This window comes from Triturus cristatus, chromosome 2_2 (genome assembly GCF_964204655.1).
Source record: "Triturus cristatus chromosome 2_2, aTriCri1.1, whole genome shotgun sequence".
Classification (NCBI taxonomy): Eukaryota; Metazoa; Chordata; class Amphibia; order Caudata; family Salamandridae; genus Triturus; species Triturus cristatus.
This window is the reverse complement of record NC_140582.1, coordinates 911,331,616-911,358,875: the sequence shown is the minus strand read 5'-3', so window position 1 is coordinate 911,358,875 and position 27,260 is coordinate 911,331,616.

The following is a 27,260-nucleotide window of genomic DNA, read 5'->3' as shown; positions in this document are numbered from 1 at the left end:
ACTGGGAGTTATTAGTGTCCTTCTTTTGCCATAGGCCTGCATGGTTTTCCTATTGGCTATTTGGCGTACTGCTTCCATCCACATCCACCCCCTTTGCCAGCAGCAGCTCCATGGATGCTGAGATGTTCAAATAATTTAATGGCAAATAGTGTCCACCCCACTTCCGTTACATTTTTGTTCTGGTGGTTATTATTAACTTTCCTATCCTTCCTGAGAGTGTAGTGTGTGACTGACTGTACACAGTAGTATAACATAGCCCTTGTTCAAAAAAAGTCATAAATGGCTAGACTATATCTTTTGTTTGCACTAGTACAGTACTAAGTAACTGAACCACAACAACAAATGCAACATTTCACTGATGTTCTTCTCCTGGCTTATTTGCATTTAGGTGCACAAAAGACAGAGGAGGAGGTGTCATCAGCATCACCCGGCTACCCGTTGTACTGCCTGCCAGACAGAAGTCCTGCTGCGCATCATTCCCACGTGTGACCAGAACTTGTTGTGAATCTGCATCTTGCCTGACATCTGAAGAAGATGGCCCCAAAGAAAGGTACCAGGCCCAGTACCAAGAAAGTTGCCGGTGAGAAGAAGTAACAGAAAAAGGAAGTGCCATTAACCACGACTGGTGGTGTGCTGGCCAATGTTTTTTTTGGCACCAAAAAAGTTACGCCTGCAGCAGCGTTGTCCGGGAACCAAGCTGGGAGCAGCACAGCGGTCCAACCCCACCAACCTAGGCCCAAGGGCTTTAGTGTCGCAGAGGTAGCCAGTCTACTAACGAGCAGCGATGTTGAAGAAATGTCATTATCGCAAAGTAGTACACAATCAACGCAGGTGCAAACTCAGCAGATAAGTGTGCAGCCGCAACAAGAACAGCAGCAGCCACGACAAGAACAGCAGCGGCTGCAACAAGAACAGCAGCAGCCGCAACAGCCCACCACAGCAGTTGTTGCTCCTGACGTAGGGGCATTTCAGGATATCGAGCTTCCTGCAGACAAAGTGGAGCAAAGTCAAACCACTGTTTCAGAAGATCTATTGTCTTCCAGACCACCAGCAAGGAAAAGGAGGCTTAGTCCATCATCTTCTTCTTCAAGCCCCGCTTCTGATGATCGTGATGCCACTTGGCAGCCACCAGCTCAGTCTGAGAGTCATATACGCCACAAGACAATGCTTCTGAAAAGGAAGGTCCCAGAAAAACTTAGAGTTATGGAGGTAGATGTAGAAGAGGGGGTGATGCTGATGTTGATGAAGACGAGACAGTCATCACGCACATTACTCCTGCCCCAAGGGGATTGGAGACCAACATTCTCACCCTATCTAGAAAGGCTGCTACTGAGCGGGATGTAGCACGGATATCACCAACACAGGTTACACCACCACTACCTCCAGCTGCCATATTTTCCAAGGCCCGGCAGGGACCTACATCCAGCTCAACCATCTCAGTAGGTAGTGGTAGTAAAAGTCACAGTCTAGGTGCACAGGGTCACATTTCAAGCACACCCTCCAGTTCATCTGGTATTGAAAGTGGCACATCCAGCAGTGCCAGAAAGTTCTCCTCCCCAGTTTGGGACTTCTTTTCTGTTAGCACCAAGGAGGAGAACGTTGCTATATGCTCAATTTGTCAGCAAGGTGTTCGGCGGGGTAAGCTTGGTACAAACTATGGTACCGGAGGCCAAGCAAGTCATCTCAGAATACACCACACTATCGTGTGAGAGGATCACCTACTTCAGTTAAAAGAAAGTAGAAAAACTCAACCCATTGAAGTTGGTCAGGAAGAATCAGGGAGCGATATTATTGCGGTGGAAGGTGAAGAAGAGGGAGGCATTTCTAGCCCTGTCCCCAGTAGTGCAGTGGTACCGCCCACATCCTCCTCAGTAACATCTGAGTGGCACCACAGTAAGAGCCATACTCAGAGTCAGGCTGAGACACCAAGGCGACCGAGTACCGCAATGAGACAAACTGTGTTGTTGAGCCTAAGTGGGTTAATGAAAATAGCACCACAAAGGAAAGTAATCCAGCCTACCATTGAGAGCATGTTTAGGTTGGAGGGGCAGTTCCAACGCAACCACCCAACGGCACGGTTGTACAATGCGAAGCTGGCTAAAATGTTAGCGCTGGACCTTCTTCCTTTTTCATTTGTGGAAGGGGTGGGTTTCCTTGAATTTGTGTCAGCCATCTGCCCTAAATGGAAGGTTTCCAGCCGGTCCTATTTTGCAAGAATTGCTGTTCTGGCACTACATCATGATGTGCTGGAATTGGTTGGACAAGCTTTGCAGCAGAGTGCTGTTCACAATATCCACCTGACAACATACATGTGGACCAGTTGCCAAGCCACAGATTACATGTGAATCACTGCACACTGGGTCTCTTTTGTGGGGGTTAGAGATAAGCTATCTGCACGAGGTGCTGTTGACACAGCTGCGATTTTTAAGGGTACTCGGAAAGATGCAACTGTAGCCATGTTCGCCATGGAGAAATCTCATACGGCTGAAAACATTTTACACGAGTTTCGCGGCAAGGTTTTGGAATGGCTGCGGCCAAGAGGGCTTAGTATTGGCAGTAATGTACTTAAGGCCATGGAACTTGGTTCCTATTTCAGGGTTCCGTGTTTGGCGCACTGCATAAACATTATAGTTCAAGACTTTCTGAAAAAAGAACCCCTAGTCAGCAATTTACTGGCCATCTGCCGAAGAATATGCACTCATTTCAGCCATTCTTTTAAAGCTCGGAAGCAGCTGAGGATCATCCAACGTGAACATCGGAAGCGAGTCAAGGCACTCATCCAGGAGGTGGCAACAAGTTGGAACTCAACGTATTACATGCTTGATCGTCTGTATGAGCAGTACAGATCGCTCCATGAATATGTCTGGAAAAGAAAAGGGGATGCTACTGTTAAAGGCATGAACCTTGAGATGGAGCAATGGAGCCTAATTAAATGCCTGACTGAGATGCTTTGTCCTTTTGAGGTCTTCACACATGAAGTCAGCAAGGAGGACTATACAATGGGCCAAGCTATCCCATTATTGCAAATGCTAGAGCATCAGCTGAAGAATGTTTCTGAATCATACAAAGGTGTAGAGAACAAAAGGGAAGCCTATCACTTGGTGGAGAGCTTAGCCCGTCGCTTAGCTGAAAATGAAAGGATACAAAATAAAATTTTGTCACAAGAACATTGCATTTGTGCCACAATTCTGGATCCACGTGCAAAATTTGGACTGAAGACATTCTTTGCTTTTTCCGAGATTGATGTTGCCCGCTACACAACTTGTATAGCTGAAGCAGCCAGTAAGTTGGAAAACGAACGGCTGCTAATTAAAAGCCCGCAAGATCAACCCACAAGAAGTACTGCAGCAGGCCATGCAGGATCAAGTGCAACTTCGTCGGCTGAGGGCAGTGCGTTTGGATCACAACACTCACCATCACTATCGACAACAGCAACAATAACTGGATCATTAGGCCCAGTACAATCATTAGACGATTGGTATGTACAGCTAGGCATTAATAAGCACAGTGCTGATGCATAGAGAAAAGAGCACAAAAGTTTACCAGCAGCACCCCTGAACATTGAGCGGATGGTACAGGCCTATCTGGATGACCCAACAGAGGTATACATTGATCAAAACACATTGCAGTATTGGTATAGGAAAAGGTCAGAATGGCCACTGCTCAGCAGGCTGGCGATAAGCTATCTGGCTTGCCCTGTCGCAAGTGTCTCTTCCGAATGTGTTTTCAGTGCAGCTGGTTCCATTGTAACATTGAGAACGACCAGTCTCTCGGCCAAAAACGTGGAGAGGTTAACAATGATCAAAAATGAATCAGCACTTCATACAACCGAATTACACAATACATGAAGCAATGGAGGAAGATGAGGACAGCGGCTCAGGTGACGGAAGTAGTGTGTTACAAAAATAGTTTTACTCCAACAGGCCATCCAGTGGTCGGTATCAAAGCATGTGAGTGGAATGATGTGAAGTGTCTGGTGAGGGAGAATTTAACTTCACCAAAAGGTAAGCAAGGAAGCAATTCCTTTTGATTTAGGTACCCTCACACACCCTAGTGGTGTCATGCTTCATCATCGGGTCACCCCGACGCCTAAAAGTCGGGGTGGGCTCAACCACAATGTTGGGAGCTCTTTGAAGAAATTTATAGACCAGGGGGCTAGACAATAAAAAACCTCAGGCAGATCCCCAGTTTCCCTTTATTATTGGGTCTGTCTGGGTTAATAAAATTAATAAAAATGGGGAACTCGTCCGAAGTTCGGGTAAGAACGTATGCATGTTTGTGCTTTTAGAAACAACGATGCACGAGTACAACATTGATTTTAACAGTCACGCATGGTTCACATTACTATGTCGATACATTGATACGGTTTGAGTGTTGTGTGAGAGCGGGGTTCTGTAGAGTGTGGTACATTGATAGTATTCACTAACTGGCATGCAAAAACAGTTAGGATGCGAGCAAAATCGCCACCGCACGATATATCTGTCACGTTGATTAATTGTGTACAGATACAGTTATGAGTGGCACATGTTTGGACACACCACTATGTCATAGAATCACACGGCAATTGTTGGTGTTGTTCTTTGTCCTTAGCACGTTTATGGGACACATCACTTTGAAAAACCATGAGAAAAGTCTACAAATACAAGTTGTTTGTTTTGTTGTCCATGGGTGTGTGAGGCTACCTAAATCAAAAGGAATTGCTTCCTTGCTCACCTTTCGGTGAAGTTAAATTCTCCCTCACCAGACACTTCACATCATTCCACTCACGTGCTTTGATACCGACCACTGGATGGCCAGTTGGAGTAAAACTATTTCTGTAACTGATTATATAGCGAGGTGTTACTCTGACCCAGAATCCTCTCCACCCTTAAGGCAATGAAACATTTTCAATAAGCCTGTTGTATACGACGGAAGTAGTGTTTCACATGACCCCCCAGAGTTTGAGGACGAGCTATACTTCCCTGACACATAGGCTTTCACTTACTGTCTTCCTCCCTTTTTTCCCCCCCTTTATTTGTGTGTCTGTCGTTCCTGTTACAAACTTGTGAATCACAACAAATCCATTACCACCGTCTTCTACTTTTCTTATTTAATATACAAGTTTCAGGTCTCTGCAATTTGACAGTCCAGTCCTCCGAATCCAGCTCCTCCGCTCCATGATACTAAATCACCCCCCCAAATCCATTGCCCTCATGAATGATGTTTGGATGATGGTAAAAATACTAGAAGAACAAATTCAAACTTTACTAGTCCTGCCAAAAGAAGTGGAGCATGAATCAGATGACTACTATAGCTATCCTCCTTTCAGAGCCGAGAGAGACTGCCCATTAACTGAAAATAAGATGGAACAGGTAATGCTTGATGCCATGCATTGGACGCAGAGTCACAGACTGAATGATTTTGTTGTGTTTGTTGTGCATGAAGTTATGTAATTGTGCACTGCCACTAATCATCTTTCTACAGAACACACTAAACTTAACTCAAGGTGAATTCAATTTTCCCCTTCTTGCTAATAAGAAATTTGTACTTCTCCTGCAGCTTGGTGATACATTGCTTTTTAATTCAATAAAAGAAGGGGACTCACTCGATCTGCGCAATGAGTATGATTGACACAACAGCACCGTCCATGATGATGGTGAAATAGACGGCCCGTTAACTTAAGATGAGAAGGAACAGGTAATGACAATTAATGGCATGCATTGGACACCTGACTCTGAGCGATTGATGTTTGTGTTTTCGTTGTGTGTTTGTTGTGCACAACGTGAAGTCAAAGTGTACTAGTAATCTATCTTTCTGTACACACTAAAGACTGACTCAAGTCAATAATATTTCTACTCTTGTTGTGTAATAACAATTTTACTTCTACTGTAGGCCGATCTTCACAGTCAGTCAGTAAAAGTATCGGAGATCATGATGAAGTCAGGAGGACGTTTCATGAGTGGCATAAAACTTAAAAGCCTAAAGGTAAACACGTCAACAACAACCACAGCAGACCCAAATGTCTGTGTAGAAGTGGAATAGAGTGTAGCGGTGGGATGACTGCGGTGCATTGATTTACTAACTTAAACTGTAAAATGCTATGTTTGGAATGGATAATGTGCTTTGCCTTTGTCCAACTCTTTAAAAAAAAAAAAGTACTGTAAAGTCTAAACATAGGATGTGCTACTGCTAAGCAACGTGCTGTCAGGCCTGTCACTGTGGGCCTGCTCTCTCCTGTTATTGTTGAAGGTCAATGCTGGAAACAGAAGACTAGAGTAGAGACTAGAGATGATGCATACATGCCACCTCGGAAAGTGTTCTTGTTGCACTACACCATAACTTGTGCATTTGTTTCAACTTTGTTTCTCAATATCCCCTTTGGTTTTCCATCTACAATTACAGGCCGGGCCTTGCCCTATACTTTGGAAAAGATTACAATGCACACTTACCTTACCAATAAATCAACATCTTTTTTCCAGCCGGGCAGTGGCGAGTGGTGAGGCAACACACCCAAGATTGATGGACGAGAGGACCAAGAGGAATGCCGAGATGCAAATCCAGTCCACATTTTTTACCAGGATAACACAGTAACAGTATCAACTTTTATCTTCTTTTAAATAATTTGAATAATTTTTTTGTATACAATCTTTACAACAGTGTGTTCTTGTTGTTGATATTATCATCATTAGGTTTGCTCTCTGTATACGATTCTTCCCTACCAATATTTAAAATTTCTATTTGCTATCTGTAAAAGTATTCAGGCCGGAACAACAGAACAAGAAGTGTATGTAATCCGAGTCTATCATCATCATGCATGCATTTCCTTTTTCTCCCTTAACATATGGATATGTTAGTCTTCAAAGATTGTCATTTGTTTGTCCATGCATACTGTTTTTCAATGTCAAACCTTTCCCAAAAAAACCCTTCCCATCCATTCAACAAACCCTAACCCTCTTTCCCCGGGGTATGTGACCTATTGTCGAGGCGTGACTAAATTAAATGTACACCAATACTTAATCACACACTTGCTGGGGCGGGTGTGGCGAAAGCAACAGTACTTCAATTTCAAGGCAGAGCGATGATCTTCTTCTGCTTGCCCACCCATGAGTAGGATATTTTCCAGGTTATTTTATTTAACAAAGTAACATATACCTCAGCATTAATTGCCGGCATTGATTGGATTTGTTTGTTGTCATTCCTCCTACACAGCACTAACTGTTAGGCTGTAGGCCTAGTCAAGTGACTCGACACAACTATAGTTTGTAACGCTGTCTAGTAGGCTATCCCTTCCCAACCACCATTAGGTTTTGTTGTAAAATATTTTAGCATTATATTGTTGCTCGGTAAGTTCTGTACTGTACTTTATTCTACTACTCCTCTAACAGTCTCTCAAAGGCGATTGACTGTCTCCTTTTCTTTTTTTGCAAATGCTGCCACCCTGCCAGTGTCTACTACTACTACTATACTACCACAACCACCACCCCAATCATGGCATGTTAGAAAAAGGAAACCATCTTCACCATGCAGCCATTGCTGTGCCTAAGTTAAACATAAACATCAAGTACAGGTAAGAGAGAAGTTTGGGGGAGGCAGAATTAATAATGGACATGTTTTCAATGATTTCAATTTCACACACCAGTCCAGATAAAGAATGCATAGACTAGAGGATAGACTGAAAGTACTAGAAGGACAAGTCAATCAGTGAGGTGTGTCGCATCTATCTGTTTGTGTCTTACACAGTCAGCCAATTATTTAAATAAAACACAGGCTATGGGCGGCCCTGCACCAGCAAGGAAACAGTGTGATGTAAAAGAGTTACCCCACCTACAAAACATTAACAACATTGCATGTAACATAGAAAAATATATTTAATTTACCCTAACAAAAATAAACTAAACCCACAAAAGCTGACACACCCCCCTCCCTAAACCCAACCAATGTCTGTAGGAAAGTCCAGGAGAAAAAGTCCGTAAAGCTAAAACCCAATGCCCAAACCAGTTCCCACCCACTCAAACAAGAATTAAAAAAGGGGCAGAACTTGATGACAGGGACTAAGGTGTGGGGCGGGACTCAAGGAGGACACGCATCTGCTCCTCTAAACGGGCGACGCAGCGTTTGAGGGCGCGGCAGTTGCAGCCACAGTGGGGGGCACCAGAGATGGCACCACGGTGGCAGCGGGCAGCCGCCAGACGGTGGCACCGTACCGCTGGAGGGCAGTGGCTGGGGCCCAGGGCACTGGAGGAGGCTTCAATTGCTGCTGCAGTCTCCTCCTCCTCCTCTGCCAAGACCACCAGCCGCCGGTATTCACGCTGGATTGCCTCCAGCTTCCGGCGCCATGCCTTGGCGGCCAAATCCTTTCGATTGAGTTTAAGAGTAGCTGAGTATCAAAAAGAAAAAAACAAGACAATTGTAAAATATACTCTTAGAAAAACAGTAAGACAAGTTAATTATTTATACACATAGTGGCATGGTAGAGTAGCACTATATAAAGCACAGTAGTACATAACATTTTAAATCTCCCCCGTCCTTCTTCCTTCCACCCGTCTTTAACTTTTTAGTTGAACAGTTCACCAGGTGCTCTTCTCCATAAAACTTTCAAAGCTGAGTTGAAATCAGATAGATGAGTCCATTGGTTACTCAATACTCCCGCTTCTATGCCAATTAAAGGGATTCTAGTCTTCTAGTTCACTCTTCAAATGTTCACAACAACTCATACTTACTTACGGCATCGGATGGCGGGCGGACTTTGTCCGCCTGCCATCCTCACGCTAAAAAGGGTGGGGGTCCCGTGGGGACAATTAATTAGGATGATGCGCCCGGCACAGTGGCGGGCGCATCCTGTGTTTTTTACATTCTGGTTGGCGGTGCCGAAAGCAATGCTAAAAATACATGTTGTGCCGCACGGAGCCTGTCACGTTTTGCTTTGAAAGGCAGGGGGGTACCATAGCATAGGTAGGTACCCTCCATGGGGGCCCCAAAGCATACTCTGCAATGTCTGCATGCCTTTCCGTGGCGGACGGCAATGCCATCACGCAAAGACATTACAAAATGCAGATCATATGGCTGGCGGTGTGTTCAGAGAATCACCACCGCCATATTGAACCCTTTTCTGCCTGGTTGACATGTGGGGGGTCTGACTCTTTTCTACAGGGATGGCAGGAGGTTTACCCCTGCGGTGTCGGCAGTGAATACCGCCGGCCCGGCGGGGGCAATACGCCCGCCATCCTAATGGGGCCCTAAGTCTCAACAGTACAGTATACATACAGTACACCCTTGCAGTGAGTGTACTGTCAAGTTCAACAATAGTTAAGGATTATGAATCTAACTTACCACCGCCCACCACTGGTGCTGCCACTCCCCCTACCGCTCCATTGGTATCTGCAGCAACTCCTGCATCCACTCCCTCCGCGTCGCCTTCGCTGGCCCCAGCAATGGTGGTCGGAAGTGCGCCTAGAAAACATTACACATTTATTAGGCGTCATATACACCTCCCGCCTATTGATCAGTAGCAAGGTTGAAAAATGAGTTAATACTAACATACATCACTAGTACAAATCAGGTACTAGTAGAGTAGACACTAATAGTTATATATGGTCATTCTAGCCTTTGCTTAGTTAGCCCGAGCCATGCAACCATTTGACCTTTGAGTCTTTTATTTTTGTACATGTGACGTTACCTTGCCGCTTTTTGTATAAGACACCTTTGAGCCCACATGACCTGCCTCACACTGCTACTGTCTACGCGCTGCGTACAAGCGGTCAACAAAAACATTAACAAGCCACTTTTTTAGGAAGTACTGGTGTACTGTTAGTCCATATTGCTTATCCATAAATGGTACACTTTTTAGCACGGCTGAGAAATGCTTGCAAGTTGCAATATACTAACGCGCACCATTTCATTTTTCGCATTTCAGACGGAAGATTCCCTTCTACGAACCAGAGCTTTGCAGAGCTTATGAATGATGCAACAACTACCAGTACTAGGTTCTTCTAAGGTGAGGGGTCCCTTCACTCCCATCTTCATTTATACATTTACATAAACTAAATTCATAGGGGATGGTGGTGCTGCCTTCCACCACTGTTCAGTTATCATGATTTAATTCCCAACTGTAAGTAAGTGTAACAACAATTTTTATTGTTTTAATGTTATTGATTTTCCGGTTGGTGCTGCATTTTATAATAGAACAATGTACAGAGCTTCTCAATTCAAAATAAACATTTTGAACTTACATAGACGTGGTGGTATTTGGTGTGCACTAACTTACACGAATGAGCAAATTAAAGTAAGGGTGTGCATGTGCATTGCTTCCACGACTGAGAGGTTGGGTGTGTTATGTTCTGGGTTGTCTACTTGTTGGGTATCTTGGGGGAGGGTTCGGAGACCTAATAGTTATGACAAGACAGTACTATAGTCGAGCAGGGGATTGTGGTGGGTTCTGAATTTCTGATTGAGGTGTGTGAGGAAGGTCCAACCTACCATCACCAACATCCTATTTTCTTGTGTAAAGGTCTGTATGTGCAAGATCCCTAAAACAGTAGTAGTATGTCCTATAGGCTATCCTATCAAAATAGTAATAAATCTGGTTGGGCATTTGTTGCTGTGAATTTTCAAAGCCTCGAGATTGACAAAGATTCAAGATCAATAAGACCAGAAGTAGTACAAGAGGACGACCCAAAGGATTGGACTTAATGGCTAGAGCTACTGGTGAATATGAGTTTTATTACAACCTTTCACATAAAGAGTGGCACTGGCCAACTGGGCAAGCTTAGCTACTACAGTACAAACAGACTGATAGTAGTAGTAGTACTGAGAGTCATCATAGCAGAGGCAGGGATAAGATTTTTGAAACCGTACAGATCGAAGGATAATTGTTGGTAAAAAAATAGCATTTAGAAACTAAAACAATAGTTCGTGAAAAATATAGTGCAGTAAAAGTTATGGAATAAGAAATATTATTAAAAACAAGAAGACTTACTGGGGACAGCAGAGGAGCCCTCATTGGTGTCCTCCTGGTGGTGCTGTTCGGACTGTTGTCCCGCCGAAACCCCACTCCCTGTCTGTCTGCCCCTGGGTGCTGATGAACAGGAAAAATATAAGAAAGAGACAAACGTTGATGGATGGTGTCAAACAAATACAATATTTTTCAACAACGGTCAAAAAACACTTATGTAAACAACAATTGCAATAACTAAATTGACCAATCTCATCTAGTCAACAAGTAGTATCGGGGGATCCGCGGATTGACTACTTAAGTTACTATTTATCAATAGTAATCCAGTCTTTCATTCTGATTCCAGAATACTAAGTTACAGCTAAGCCTAAGTACGACGTACCACCCGACCTAGCCCACCTATTCCAGGCATACCAATTGTACATTAAGTATGCATTTTCACTTCTTTTATTCCTCAATAATGCATATGGTCAAATGGAGGACACATGACAAAAATTTTTGTATGCACCAAATTTTGGGTTGATTGATTGATGCTGATGTTCTGCTAGTGCTAAACCAATTACCACCACTCATTGAACAAACTAGAAAAGGTTCTAATAAAGACTGCCGTACTAGCAGCACGTCACGTAACTGAGGGGGCATCACACATACCACTAACAAATTAGAAACTCATACAAAGTACCTAAACCTAAGTATCAATCCGCCCCTATCTATTAGTGACAGGACAAAGTAGGGAGTGGACTAGAGTCACTGTAGCATTACGTAACTTAATTTCTCTAAAATAAACTCTTACAGAATCACGCTAAGCGAGCGCAAACGCAAAGTTGCAAACAAGTAAGATTAGTAGTAGCGCAGAAGAGCACCTGTATCATAATCACAGAAGGCTTTTAAACATAATTAACCTGGAATGTAAGCAGCAACATTCTAGCTGGTTGGAAGAAAAAAAAGATATTCGCAATATATAACACAGAGCAGAAGAACAGACACAAAGTAGTAATAATTAAATAGTTACTCACCAAGCCCCGGGACCTCCACTCCTAGCAGGTCCAGCAGGTCCTGCTCACGGTCCAGGATGTTGGACCACCCGTGCGTCAGCTGCGCTTGGGTGCGCCGGACCCCAGAGAAGTGCGACACTGCCCGGCGCACCTTCCCCCACCGCTGCCGATGCTCCCAGAGGCCGTACCCGGACCCAGGCCTGCCACCTGCTGCCAGTGTTGAGGGGAGGTGGCGCTGTGCAAAGAAAATGAGTGCAGCCAACTCCACATCCCCAAATAAGGCCCGTGCCTGCACCCCTTGTGGGCGCCGCCTTCCGCAAGGAAGGCGGTCGCGGCTCTGGCTGCGACGGCGACCAGCCCTACCCTTAGACATGGTTCTGGGATGGGGCGGGAAAGAAAAGGTAATAAAATTAAAGAAGTTAAGGAAATAAATAGCAGGCAATAGAAAGAGAGAAAAAGTAGCTAAAAAACGAAAAAAAAGTAGACAAAAACCAAAAATATAGAGGCAGGAAAATAGTTAGAGAAATAATAAATAAGAAAGATAAAAAAAAGTAGCTTTAAACAAAGGATTGAAAAGATGTAGGGAGGATTCAAAATCAGGCCCCAGAACCATGCAATAGAGTGAAAAACCAGATGGCTGCGCCCATTGCGACCACGTGCGCCAGTTTGCGCGATATTTTCTCCCCGAGCATGCAAAAAGCAACGCGATCAAGTAAAAGCGGTCGCAAACAGGAAATATCTACTGCGAACAATGCCCGAATATGCATTGCGCGACCCGGAACAGGAAGTAAGCATCGCGAGAGGGTGAGACAAGTGAAAATAAGATGGCCGCGCGCGTGAGCAACCGCATGGGTAAGTTGGCGACCCGCAATCACGCAAAAAATACCGTGAACAGGCGGGAAAAAAACTTCTGCATCTTCGCGATATTTCCGGCGTGTTTGCTGAGATTTTTAGCATTTTCGCGAAAGTTTGCGAAAGTTAATTTCGCAAATTCCGACCTCCCTGAAATTATCTGATGAGGATCTAAAAAAAATTGGCAAGATGACACAAATAAATGCTCTTTCACGCTAATGCGTCCTTTGATATTACATGCAGAAAGAAAATTGGAATTGATATTGTCAAAATAAAAGAATTAGAGCAAGAATTGCAGACGCATGTAATGACTGATGAAATAATGAAGGCACTTGAAGAGATGGAAAAAAGAATAAATAAGTATAAAATTAAAATAGAAAAATGAAAGGCAGGGAAATTCAATCAAGATAGAATTGACTGTCATAATGGAAGCATATAGACATTTGCACGAAAATATGATGGGCTGAGAAGCAGAGCCGTGATGGATAAAGCTCTGGAGCCAAGAGAAGCTTTGGAAACATAAGTTGTTAGTTCTGAAGCAAGCTCGGCGGATGAAGAATCTAATCATAGCAACCTGGATTTTTCTGGGAAACTTCGATTGGTCCACATGAACATGAGACAGAGAGGAAGAGGAAGGGGAATATATTTTGGAGGGGGCAGGAGGAGAGGAAAGCTAAAACCAGAAGAAGTAGAGGAAGATTGAAAAACAACAGTACGGTAAGAAAAGAAAAAACAAAGCTAAAAACGACAGTAAGTCAAGAGAATCTAATTGTGAACTTATCCAAAAAAAGTACTAAGTGAAAATCAGAAGAGAATTCTCAATAAAGGGCTCTCGTTCTGCCCAAATACACAAATCAATTGAGCAAATTTAAGAATACCTCTATATAAAGTTACACTTAAAATGAAATTTTAAAAAACATTTTTTAATCCATCCCCGTGAGGAAATAGTACAACAAGGTGACAATGTCTCCAATATGACAATAAAAGAATAAGAACGTTGACATCTTTGGAGGAAGAATCAGAGGGCTCAACCTGTATAGGCCAATGGAAGAAGTAACAGATGCACAATTTTGTGCTGAAATAGGCATTGAAATAGGAAAGGGAAGAGAGAGTGGATTGAAACCATCCTCCACATTTTGCCCCCAACTACCACAGGGGAACAAGATAGACCTATTTCATGAGATGGTAATTAAAACTCTGAACAAACTTCGCAAAGAAATGTTTTGAAACAGAAAAGCAAAAGGAATATCCCCATTGGAGAAAGAATGGCAATAAAAGAATTAAGGGAAGTCTCATCGATTATCATCAAAGCATCTGATAAAGGTGAAGATTTTGAAATACATACTTAATGGAAGTTGAAAACCAACTTCGAAAAAGACAACATTAAGAAAAACTGAAAGAAAATCCATCAGCAAAAATCACTCTGGAATTTCATGACAAGCTACAGAAGTGCAACCAGCAAGAATATATTGAAGAAGAGGAGAAAAAATATTTAAAAACTCAACATCCAACAACACTATCAATGTATTTCCTCTCTAAAATTCATAAGAGCTTCATAAAACCACCTGGACATCCAACAGTTAGTTCAACCAACTCGCATCTGGAGAATACTTTGAGGTATATTGACATCTTTATAGCACCTTATGTGACAGGTCTACCTCCTTTCCAGAGAGATTATATGGATTTTTTCAATAAAATCCAGGACACACCTTGTAAGGAATCATACTTAATGGCTACAATTGATGTCATCACTTTATTAATCTATTAGATATATTAAGGGTATAAGAGCAGGGAAGCACTTTTTGAGGGATAGACCCATCAATAACTTGGAGCATCCAAACATGTTAATTGAAATGTTGGATTTTTGTCTAAAGAAAAATATTATCTTTATTTTATACTACCTTCAAAGGCAGGGCACTAACTTGGGAACTTCTTTTGCTCCAACATATGCTAAGTTGTTGATCGGATATTGAGAATCTGAAAGAATCTGGACAGAAAGAAATCAAAAGACCCTTCAAAGGTGAAGTTACAGACCAGATTTATTGACAACCTTTTCAATATTTGGGAAGGGGAAATTAAAGAGCTGGAAGAATTCATTTTATCCCTTAATAATAATGATTTGAATCTAGAGTTTAGCCATACTATCAGCTCTAAGCAAATGATATTCTTAGATCTTGAATTCTACATTCTTAGATATTGAAGTCTACATCAGGGATGAATTCATTTGCACCAAAATTCATAGGAAATAAAACATCATGTAATAGCATACTGCACGGAAATAGAGGTATCACCCAAAAAGCTTCAGATGGAGTATGCCCTATGGGGAAATGCTAAGAGCAAGGTTGAATTGCTCAGAAGACCAGGAAAGTAAAGTGGAAATGAATGAAAGGAAAGATAGATTTCTAGTTCAGAGGTAGTACAAGATGCTATGGAGAGAGTACACAAAAAACAAAGAAGTGAACTGTTAATACAAAAAAAGAAAAATTTGGAGGTAAAAGATGAGAAGACACATCTCTTTAGGGATTATAATATGCAATACAAGGAAACAAAATAAACAATTCAAAGAAATTGAAAAATACTTCGATCTGATGAGACTACAGTTCTTTGGCATCATCCAAACATCACATACAGAAACGGTGCCTCACTAGGTGACCTGCTAACTAAAAGCCATTACTCATCTGAAAATGAAAGAGAAAAGAAAAAGAATTGTCTGAGTCATCCAGTATTTGCAAAGCCTGTGAACATAGAATTCATTAAACAGAATACAGAATGTACAATGGCAGAATTGAAAAATTACAGAACATACCCCCTGCAATACAGACTTTGTAGTATATGTTTTAGTGTGTCCATGCAAAAAGTACTATGTGGGGAGTGCCATAAACAAAGTATGACTAAGAATCTTGCAACATGTTCGAGCTGTGAAAAATAGAGATTATCTTATCCTATCGCAAAGCATTCTTGGGAAGAACATCAAGGTAATGTGAAAGAACTACAGTATTTTGGGATCAAACACATAATGAAGAATGGAAGAGAAGGGGATCAACAGTAGCTATTGAGAAGAATGGAGTTGTGGCTCATCATCCAGATGGGCACTGAGATACCCCTGGGATACAACTTGGATGCTGAGTTACATGTTCGTTTATAACATTTTGCCAGCTATTCATATCTATGCACTTTAAATCTAAATATGCTGCTTAGGGGTAACTTCAACATTGCACTTTCTACTTAAATAAGCCACTCCATCTATTTCTGCTTAAATTTGCACAACATGGCTATTAAATAGATTAAGGCATCAATAGCTACTTATGCATTAGCACTTTATATAATAGATGCTGCCAAAAGACCAAGTATAAAAGGGCAACTCAGGAAGTGTCACCTTATATTCAAATATGCAAATATATAGGCATGCTATTGTACAAATTGTGGATAATCCCCCATGGGTACTTAATTAGCTGCTCAAATTTAAGCACTTTGTGCTCTGTACATATTAATATGCTGCTGAGGGTTCTTTTTAGAACTGCATTCAGCATTTAAACAAACCTACTCTATTTTAATGCATTAGCACTTTATATGATAAATAATGCCAAAAGATTAAATATAAAATAGCTATTTAGAAAGTTGCACCTTTTATTTAAATATGCAAGTATATATGCATGCTAGTGTACATGTTGTAGATAAGCTCCCTATGGGAAATAAATTAGCTATGCACTTTATGAGCCTTACACCTTAAGAAGCTGCTGAGTTTATTTTTTTTAGAATTGCACTCTGCATCTAAACAAGCTGCTCTATTTCTTATGCATACATTTGCACAACATAGCTATTTAGGCATCAATAACTGAGTAAGCACTTGCACTTTATAGCAATATGATGTTATTGGTAAATTGTTGCATGGTGTATAAAAACAATTGTTGGAATATGTGTAATTTACTGTTCAAGAATTTTTACATGCAATTAAGTTTATATGCAACTCTGACAAAAAAGTTTTGGTAAAAGAATAGTCATTAAATGTATATGCAACATAACATAAATTATTGACGTTCTGCATGCTAAATAGACCATCACGTACTGTTTGACCAAGTTAATTGCTGCACAGGTAAACTATGAATACACTTGCGCTTCACTCCCTTCCCTCTTTCCTTGAGTTGGTTAAAGTTATATGTTGTTTTTCTATTTTGTTGTTGTAAAATATTGAGATTGGAAAATCTCAGAGATCAATTAAATAAGTAATTGGTTTTAATTATTGCCTTCTTCACTGTGATTGGTACATAATAGTGCACAGTTTATGAGATAATGTCAAGGTAAAAAGATAAAAAATCAACAATTGGGTACTTTACATTGACTGCGTTAAAATAGAATAACAGCGAGTACTTGACATAAACATAAAAAATATTGTGGTCCAGTTGTTCTTTAAAAATTAGAAAGTAAAGATTGAACCAGGCTATGCACATTTTAAAAACAGACAAACTGGATGGCAGGACTCTATTGTCCTGTAGAAGGCAAATGGCGAAACAAATTGACTGTCTCTCTTAATTTGCACTAAATGGTGAAATAATAATAAAAGATTCGAAATATGAGCCAGTGGTACTTCTTGGTTTTTAACTGCGCCAAGTTGAAAGCAGTAGAAGATTTTGGCGGTCGTCAGTGGGCAGTTATAGTTACAACTGAGTTTCCATAGGAAGATAGTTTTTTCATTTGCCAATAACTTTGGCGTCGTTAGCCGAATCCTCGTGAAATTTTAAAAACAAATTTGCTAGTCACTTCAGCTGCAGTCTTGAACTTTTCAGGTTGAACCATCAAGTGGGGGATGAGAAAATGGAAGGGTACCAAAATGCTTTTTCTCCATGTTAATGACATGGCTACAGCCCAAACTGCTGAATGAAATTACACCAAATTTGGCAGTAAGCTATCCCTTGGTCCAGAAAGTACTCTTTTTGTTAAATGGTGTAAATCCGTTCAGCAGTTTCCTAGAAATTAAAACATTTTTAGATATACAACTGTGGCCATGATGGATCAACGGCCCCTCCCAATCTTGTGCCTGAGATCTGATTAGCTGCCAACACTCCTAACCAGGAAGTGTTGGCAGCCATCTTGTGACTCGGTTGAACCAAGCCACAAGAAAAAAAGAAAAGGGAGCTGGGTAGAAACACCCTGACCCCCTAGCCTATTCAGGTGGTTGTACAGGGACTCTGAAGGCCCCCCAATTTAAAAAAAAATTATTTGGTGAGAGTAGCAGTGGATACGGGGAGCCTGTGCTTCATTTAGGGTGAGCCAGGTCCTAGGGTGAGCCTTTTATTATAAAATAATGATGGGGGCCCCACACGGCCCCCAGCAGGTCCAGGGACTGCCTCCTCCCTGGGGCTGATGGCCCCCCTGCCCCGGCGATGACATCCCCTTGCCTCTTGAGGGCCTCAGGACTAAAGTGGACTTCTTCCCCCAAGCAGCAGTGCACCTGGAGGTGTGTTTGCAGAGTGGTGGAGAAAGGGGGCATGGACTATGACCACTTCTCCACAGTCCAGCTCTAAGGGCCTTACTGGAGGTAGCAGGAGGGCTAGTTGGCCTCCAAGGACCGGCAAGAGCCAAGGGAACTTCCCCCAAATAGTAGTGCACCAGGATGCATGTTTGCAGAGTGGTGGAGAAAGAGAGCATTGCCTGCTATCAGATCTCAGCAATTGTGCCATATTGGCCATACTGGAGGTAATTGGACGAGTAGGGAGCCCTCAAGGACCCTTAATAGCCAAGGGGACTGCATCCCCCTACTAGTAGTGCATCGGCAGGAGTGTTTCCAGAGTGGAGGAGAAAGGGGGAGTGGCCTGCTGTCAACTCTCAGAAATCCTGCTGTATGGGACTTTTTGAGGTGGTAGGAGGGGTAGTTGGCCCCCAATGACCCTCAATAGCCAAGGAGACTTCATCCCTTTATCACTGACTCATTGTCAGTGAAATTGCTCTCCCACCTTGCACCTCCACCATCAAGTGAGGCCCTCCTGAGCCCCTGCACTCTCTGTGTTGGTGTTCGAGGCCCTCCTCCACCCGCAGGCTATACCTGCTCCTCATCCCTGGTGGTCCAGTGGACCTCTGTCCCTCTTGCTTCGTTTTTCTGCTTGCTTTTCCTTTCACCTTCATTTTCCCACCCTTTTACTGTCACTCTCTTTCTATCACTTTCCATCCTCCTTTCAATTTTCACTTGTCTATTCTGTACGCCCCACTCCTGCCTCCCAGCTGTCAAGCCCTCCCTGAACCCTACTTAATTTAATGGCGGCCACTGCAAGGACAGGGGGCAAGACCACTGACTTGTTGTCAGTGAAATTGCTCTCCCACCCTCGCAGCTCCACCATCAAGTGAGGCCCTCCTGAGCCCCTGCACTCTCTGTGTTGGTGTTTGAGGTCCTCCTCCAGCCACAGGCTATGCGTGATCCTCATCCCTTTTGGTCAGGTGGACCTCTCACTCTCTCTCTTGCTTAATTTTTCGGGTTGCTTTTCCTTTCATCTTCGTTTTTTCACCCTTTTACTGTCACTCTCTTTCTATCACTTTCCATCCTCCTATCACTTTTCACTTCTCTAGTCTGTGCGCCTCTCTCCCGCTTTCATTCCCACTGATGCTGCCCCTGTGGCCCCTCCCCCCAAGCGCGACCAGCCCAATCCAGTTTCCCCTCCCCGCTCCCAGCTGTCCAGCCCTCCCTGACCTACTTAATGGTAACCACTGTGCGGCTGCCCACAGCGGGTGTGCAGTTGGCGTGATGAAGGCACGCCTAAGGCAAGCCCGTCTGCACGCGTTTGCGACCCGACCACAACCAGTGCCAGAAACCCTGGACCTCCAAACCGCTAACGCTACAACCCAGCTGCACTCTATGTACTCAATAAGGTTGCAACAACAACTGCAAGCTAGCTTCACTAGCGAATACCCATGGACTCTTCAGCTGTCACCGCTGCTGCTACTCCTGCAACACCGCCAAGACCACGGATCTAGCACAACCCGCCCGCAACAACGCAACCGCACCAAAGACCCTGCAATGCATCCTCCTCAAAGTCCGATCCCTCAACAAACACACCACCGAAATCTGGGACCTCCTCAACAGCACCACCCCGGAAGTCACATTCTTCACTGAAACCTGGACCAACACCAACTCGTGACCAGACATCGCCATCGCCATTCCCCAAGGATACAAGATCTCCCGGAAGGAACACCCCACAGGCCCTTAGGGGGAATTGCCAGTGTCCATAAATCCACCCTCTGACTGAGCACACTTTCCGACAATCCCACAGACCTGATGGATCACCTACACTTCAAGATACAGGCCAGCCCTACCACCACCTGACAGGGAAAGCTCATCTAGTGACCCCCTGGACCCTGCGGACCATTCACTGACTACATCACGGACAGCATTGCCCTGCAGGCCATCTCGACCACCAACTACACCTTGCTGGGAGACCTAAACTTCCACCTCGACAACCAACAAGACCCTGCCACCTCATCCCTCCTGGACAATCTCCACAAAACAGGACACCTCCAAATTGTGACCGAGCCTATGCACTCAGGACACACCCTCAACCCCATCTTCACCACAGGAAACTCCATCACTTTCAGCCACACCACCGAATTCCCATGGACACTACTGATGATGTCACATATTACATCTACTAGATGATGTCATCAGTGATGCCATCAGTGATGTCATTTGAGATGTCACTGACCATGTCATGCATGATGTAATATGTGACATCATCAGCAGTGGATTGCGGGGGCGCGAGTTATAGTTAGTAGAACTAACTATAACGGAGGAATTTCAATGGTTTTGTACAAGTGAAATGTCCAGCTAACTATAACACCCCTGAAACCTATGGTTTTTTCAGTGAATTTCTAATGTTTTTTAAATGCTAATTCCTAACTATAACATGTCTGAAACCTATGTTTTTTCAGTGAATTTCAAAGGTTTTTTAAATGCTAATTCTTAAGTATAACATGTCTGAAACTTAGGGTTTTTTCAGTGAATTTCAAAGGTTTTTTAAATGATATTTTTAAAATGTATTTCTTGTTCTAATGTTTTTATATTCTTTAACTACATTTTTTGAATCTACTTATTTTTATATATTTTTTTTTATATTACACCACGTATTGTAAAAAATATATTAAAAAAAAAATATATATATATATTTTGTTATTTTATATTCTTTTAAATATACTTACATTTTTTCTTAATTGTTTTTTTTCTTTTTTTTTGGAGTCGTGCACCCAACGCATTAGAATCGTGCATCCGATGCATAGAAGTCATGCACCACATGCGCTAGAGTCGTGCACCCTACAGGTTAGTAGTTGTGCATCCAACGCGTACACACCAGGGGGCCTTGCTGAGAGCCGCGCTGGATGCGCGACTCCTAATTTCACCCTAAAAAAAAAATTGCTCTTATCACTAATTTTTATTATCCCCGAGGACCCCATCCCCCGGGCTTATAAAAAACGTTGGGGACCGTGGGGTAGCCCCAACGCCCCCACGGGCCCAGCCGGCTCCCCCCGTCCTTCGGGAGCCGGCATTGCTTTTCCACAAGGGGAGCTGCTGACATGCAGCTCCCTGTGTGGAAAAGCAATATGGTTTGGATTTTGAAAGAGAGAGCAGGTTTCCCTGCTCTCTCTTTCAAAATCCAAACCACACTTGCTATGGGAGGGCGGGAGACTCCCGCCCTCTTGTAGCAAACAACAGTGTCCTGGGGGTGGGCACCCCAGGACACTGCAGGAGCCGGCCCTGGGGGGTGGTGGTCTTCAGGGCCCTCGAGGGCTCCAGGAGGGGGGCTACGCAGCCCCCTCCCTCAATACATAAAGCCCTGGGGGATGGTGGTCTCTGGGGCTTGGGGTTGCCGTTGAGCCCCCCCACAAATTATACCAGGAGGGGCTTTCGAGCCCCTCCCAATTTATTTTGTAGGCCCCGGGGGCTAATTATAAAAACGCTCTGTTTTATTTTTATTTTTTTTATGGGAGGATCCGCTCACCCTGCACGCACTTTGCGTTTACAATTTTTTGGGGGGGCCTTGGGAGTCCTTCTGGGACCCCCTAAGCAGGTCTAGAGGGTCAGGGTATTTTTCTCCCTGCCCACTCTATACGTTTTGCACACTTATTCCACAGACTTCTTCAGCCTCGCTTCTACCGAGGCACAAAATGGCTGCCAACAATTCCTGGTTTCAAATGTTGACAACCACTTGACAGCCAATTAGCATTCAGCGCGTGATCGGGAGGGTGCGCTCAGTGTGCGCTCAGGGTGCGCTCAGGGTGCACAGATCCAGAGCGGCCATAGATATATATGTACTTTTAACTATAATTTTCTCAGGAACTATTGAACAGATTGACACCATTTAAGCAAAAGGCACGAGTCTGAACTGAGGACTACCTCTTTGTCAAATTTGGTGTAAATCCGTTCAGCAGTTCGGGCTGTAGCTGCGGCTAAAGGTCGTATGGGAAATTGCATGGGGAAAACACGTTTTGGGACCCCCCTTTTTTCTCGGCCCCTGCTACATGAATCATCCCGAGACTTTCAGGATAGGAGCGGACCGGAGCTTGCCAAAAGTTTTGAAAATTTCACGAAGATTCGTCAATCGGCGCCAAAGTTATTGGGAATAGAATGTTGCGGATTTCCTATGGCAAATAGGTCCTAACTATAACTACCTACTGGCGACCGACAGTAGGTAATAATGTAGATATATATTACCTACTGGCGGTCGCCAATAGGTAGTTATAGTTAGAATCTTTGCGAAATTTTCAAAACTAATGGGGCGCTCCGGTCAGATCCTGTCTTGAACGCTTCGGGGTGATTCGCCAAGTGGGGGCTGAGAAAAAAGTGGGTCTCATAACGCGTTTTCTCCATGTTAATTTTGTAGGAAATTTAGAAACAGAAAAATCCTGGTCTTAAGATAGTGAAAAGAGGAGAAATGCTTTATTTCTCCTCTGTTTTGCTTTTTCCATGTGTGCTGCTTGAGCAGCACACATGGAAAAAGCAAAATGCCATGGTTTGTTTATGTACAGGAAGGTGTCCCTTCCTGTACATAAACAAACCTCCCTGCTTCCAGACACCCTTGCACTCTGGCGCAAGGATGCCTGCATTGGCGCTAATTTGTAAAACTCAGCACCATCGCAGGGGGAAACGTGAGGCTGCACCATATCCTTGATAATATGGTGCAGACCCGCGTTTCCAAAAGGGCGGAGAGAGGCGTTAAGCTAATATGCCCTTTAGATCCTAACTGAATGCCTTGAGAATCCCTACATTTCTGAGTGACATTTCATGTCTTTTTCTCTCTTCTGATTCCTATTCTTCTTCTTCTCTTCTGAGATGATATAGTGTGACTGTGTATGTTCTACTACTATCATTCTATTCTACATCAGAGGAGTTAGAGGCCCGTCGGCGCCAGGACTGAACATTCCCGAGGTCCACAGAACAGAAACTTGAACACAGTAAAACGCTTGATAACATTTCTTCATTTATCTTTTTCTGTCTTTTCATCCTTATTCTCCTTCTCCCATGAGATAATATAGTGTCACCGTGTATATTCTACTACTGTCACCCTATGTTACCTCAAAGGCGTTGGGGGCCTGTCGGCGCCAGGACTAAAGAATCTGCAATACACATTAGTGGCTCTTAAGCACTGGTGGCTCACCTAGAGCGTGCTGCGGGGCTGTGGGGGCACAGTTTCTATGAGTCACAGTGTACTCCCACAATAATTAAATAAATACTTCCTTTGTACATCACTGAAGGGATATGTTGAAAATACTACTTTAAAAAATTCAAAACTGCATTGTCCCTCTATGAATGCTTCAGTGCAAAAGTACACCCTCCCTCGCTCATTGTATCACTGCATAACTAATCCATGATTGATTTCATTTGTGTGGTAGTAGTGACTACTTGAATCTATAACTGCATCGCTTCTGCCTAAGTAACTATATCATTAAAAAGATTATACATTCCTATTTACAATACTGCAAGGTAACTGCGTAAGTAAAATAATGACTTCAACAGTAATTTCTCGGTCATTGTGGGAGTGCATGAGTGGTACATGAGGGAATCCATCAGTGCTTCTGTACCGCCTCAATCATTAATTTAGTGCAAAAATACAAACAGGGGGATTACATAATTCTGTTGCTAATGTCTGATTGATTAATCTCTGTATACCACAGCCTCCATGATTGCATAAAACATTACCCATTGTATACATTTAACTACCTTGAAACTACTTTTAGTCAAAAATTGGATTCTTTGTTTTTACATTTTGCTGTCAAAATGAAGATAAGAAAGTTTAATAACAGACAACCACACTTTGCTTTGTTCAATGTTCTTTAGTTCATACACAAGTTAAATTAAATGGCAATTCTAACTTTCTGCTCCTATTTTAAACTGTTTTTTTAAACAAACTCCAATAGCTGCTGTTAATTCCACGCTCAGTGTGCTTTTATACATAAATTATCTTATTCCAAATAGCCGCAACTGCTCTGACCTACAAGCAGGCATCCCATACAGAGCAACTCTTTCACAACGTTTAACATGTTCAACCACTGTCTTTTCTCCTCCCCCACATGTGCTTGAAGATAGTTTGCTCTGGCCTTCCATTCCTACTTTGAAAACATATATTAATAGTGAACACTAACAGAAAACGCTATTGTCTAAACATCAAGCGTGCCTCATATAACCTCGTGCGACCTTGAAATAACAGGTGGCTGAACCACCAACTGACATTGTCTTCTATGGAAATCTCACACTACATTTTGGACAATTTATACACCAAATATTTAATCAGTCTGAAATTCAAGGCCTACCAGATTTTTCTAAACTATCCCACTACCTCCTTGTTATCTCTTTTCAGACTATTTTCATAGTCATTCCGGATTTAATTCATTCTAACTTTGCAAGCGCATTTGGTGGGTCCCACTCCCTTGGTGTTCCTTCCTTGTTTCTGGAAAAGTCGTTCTATAGCTCCTACGAATTGTACAACTTTTTAAATGCTTGCCATTGGCAATATTTGCCATCAGATATCGGCGAGTTTCCGCTACGTGTTCTTCACCTGTGTTCAACCTGTTTTCTATTGTCTCCGGTGCCACTATGAATGCGAACTCCAAGTCTGCCTCCCTACTACTTCACCCGATCCCCTGGATTATGAAGTGTTGCTGCGTCCATTAGTGGCTCCTGACCAACTTTGTTCCAAAGACACACGCTTGATGGATGCCAGTAATAATTCCAATAAGGGGAAGGTGGAGTACATGCGCTCATACGGAGAGCCTCTTGCAGCAGACTATCATCGAATATCATGCAAGTTGCCCTGACATGCTCCTGCTTGCAGAAGATTATGATGACCATGTGTGTTCTTTCCAGTTGCAAAATTGGATGGCCATCCTCTTTGCGAGGAGAGGTGCAGATGACCTTTTGAAACTGATTGCATATCACGGTGCTTCTGAGTTCTGGAGCTTCAATGAATCTCCATAAGTGCGCATGGTAATCTGATTTGACAAGCTCTTATTTCTACAGGTCAAGAACACTGTTTTTTTTCTTTTACTCTTTTCTCTTTTCCTTCCTTTTTGGATTTTCAGACATTGACTTTCTTCACAAATTCCCCTTTACAGACTTGATTAAGATCTTTTGATGTTTCCACTCTGTTTGCCTGGTTGTTAAAGAGCTACTGTAAGAAACGGGCTACTTGGCAGTTGGGGACTTTACTATCAATATTAAAAGTTATGTAGTCTGCAGACAAACCTCTGACATGTTCTATTTTATAATACCAGTTATTTTTAGCTGCGAAAGAAACGTAATTCAAAATGGTCCTTACTCTATTCTCTTTTTCTGATAACATCTCCCTTTATCAGATATTAATTTACCACTATACTGATTATAATTCTATCATAAACTTTCTTTTTTGTTATGGTACATATACCGCACATCACGTCATCTACTTTAAAATACATTTTTAAAAATGTATCATGTCTGTGTATATGTTAAAAACACATTACTCACAGTTAATTCCTTTCCCACCATGTTTTTAAAGTCATTTGCATGCCCATGTTCACTACCCACCAACTACTAACAATCCTCAGCCTAAGAAAATGCAAACCAGAATCTCTTTTCAAGTTACAGTTGACAGTGTCAACATATTACTTTTACAATGCATACATTTCCTGTGCCTTTTAGTAGTGGCAGCATACTTAAAAGAAACATACACCTACATGTATACCTGTGTTTTATAGCTATTGCATCTTCCAATATATAACTCCTGTGAAAATATATGTTCAAACATAAACATACCTTAGCAAAATTAAATGTTAACACCAATAGTCGAGCAATGTAAATTGGAGTGATATGTAAGTTACAACTGTAAAGCATATTTACATGCCCCTATCGCCACAACGTCACTTTCACTGACATTGTGGTGGCGATAGGGGCCTCGCCTTATTCACAAGGCGGCGTTAAGCCTCTGAACGTAGCTTAACACTGCCTTGTTAAAAATGCCCCCTTTCACGCTATGTTATCTGTGAAAGGGGCGTCTAGTGGGTATTGTGAGGGACATTCCACCTCAACACCTATTGATCTTGATGCTGCACCCTATTAATAAGGGCAGCGTTAATAGAAGGCAACGCCAAAGTTAAGACCAGAAAAACCCAGGTCTTAATTTAGCAAAACGAGGAGAAATGCTTTATTTCCACTAGTTTTTGCTTTTTCAATGTGTACTCTCTTGTGCAACATACATGCAAAAATCAAAATGCCATAGTTGCATTATGTACAGGAAGGTGTCCCTTCCTGTAAGTACACAAACTTTTTTTCAAAATGCCGTTTTGTAACTTACATCTATGCTGCATGAAGCAGCACACACGTAAATTACAAACTAGCATTTTAGGTTTTGTTTATGTGGTGGAAGGGACACCTTCCTATACATAAACAAGCCTCCCTGCTTGCAGACACCCTTACACTCTGGTGCAAGGGTGCCAGTGTTAGCGCTAAGTCGTGAAACTTAGCATCATTGCAGTGACAAATGCAAGGCTCCACCATATCCTTGTTAATATAGTGAAGCCTTGCATTTCCGAAGTGCCGGAAAGACACATTAAGCCAAGAACGCTAACGCCTCTCTCAGCCACTTCCTTAATAATATGCCCATGTGTGTGGCTTTTTTACATAGCACAGAAATTGATTATAACTTTCTGTCTGCCCGTCACATGCCCCCAGCAGCCCAGTGACAACACAAGGGCCACTGTTACCTTCCTTTTACAAACCATGGGGGAAAACTGTTAGAGACCAGGAGGAAGAGGGTGGGGGGGCTCAAGGAACGTGTCATTCCCAGTCTCTCGATCTGTCACCTCTGTGATATACCTAGGTACAGCATGAGCTGGTTGCCTCTCAATACCTTAACGTGTACTTGACAAGTGTAAACAAACCAATGCACGAAGTGTGGAAACATTTCATTTTTTTCATCTCACTAAGGTTAATAAAGCATGTCCATGATAAAGCCCCCCCCGAGTACTTTCCCACG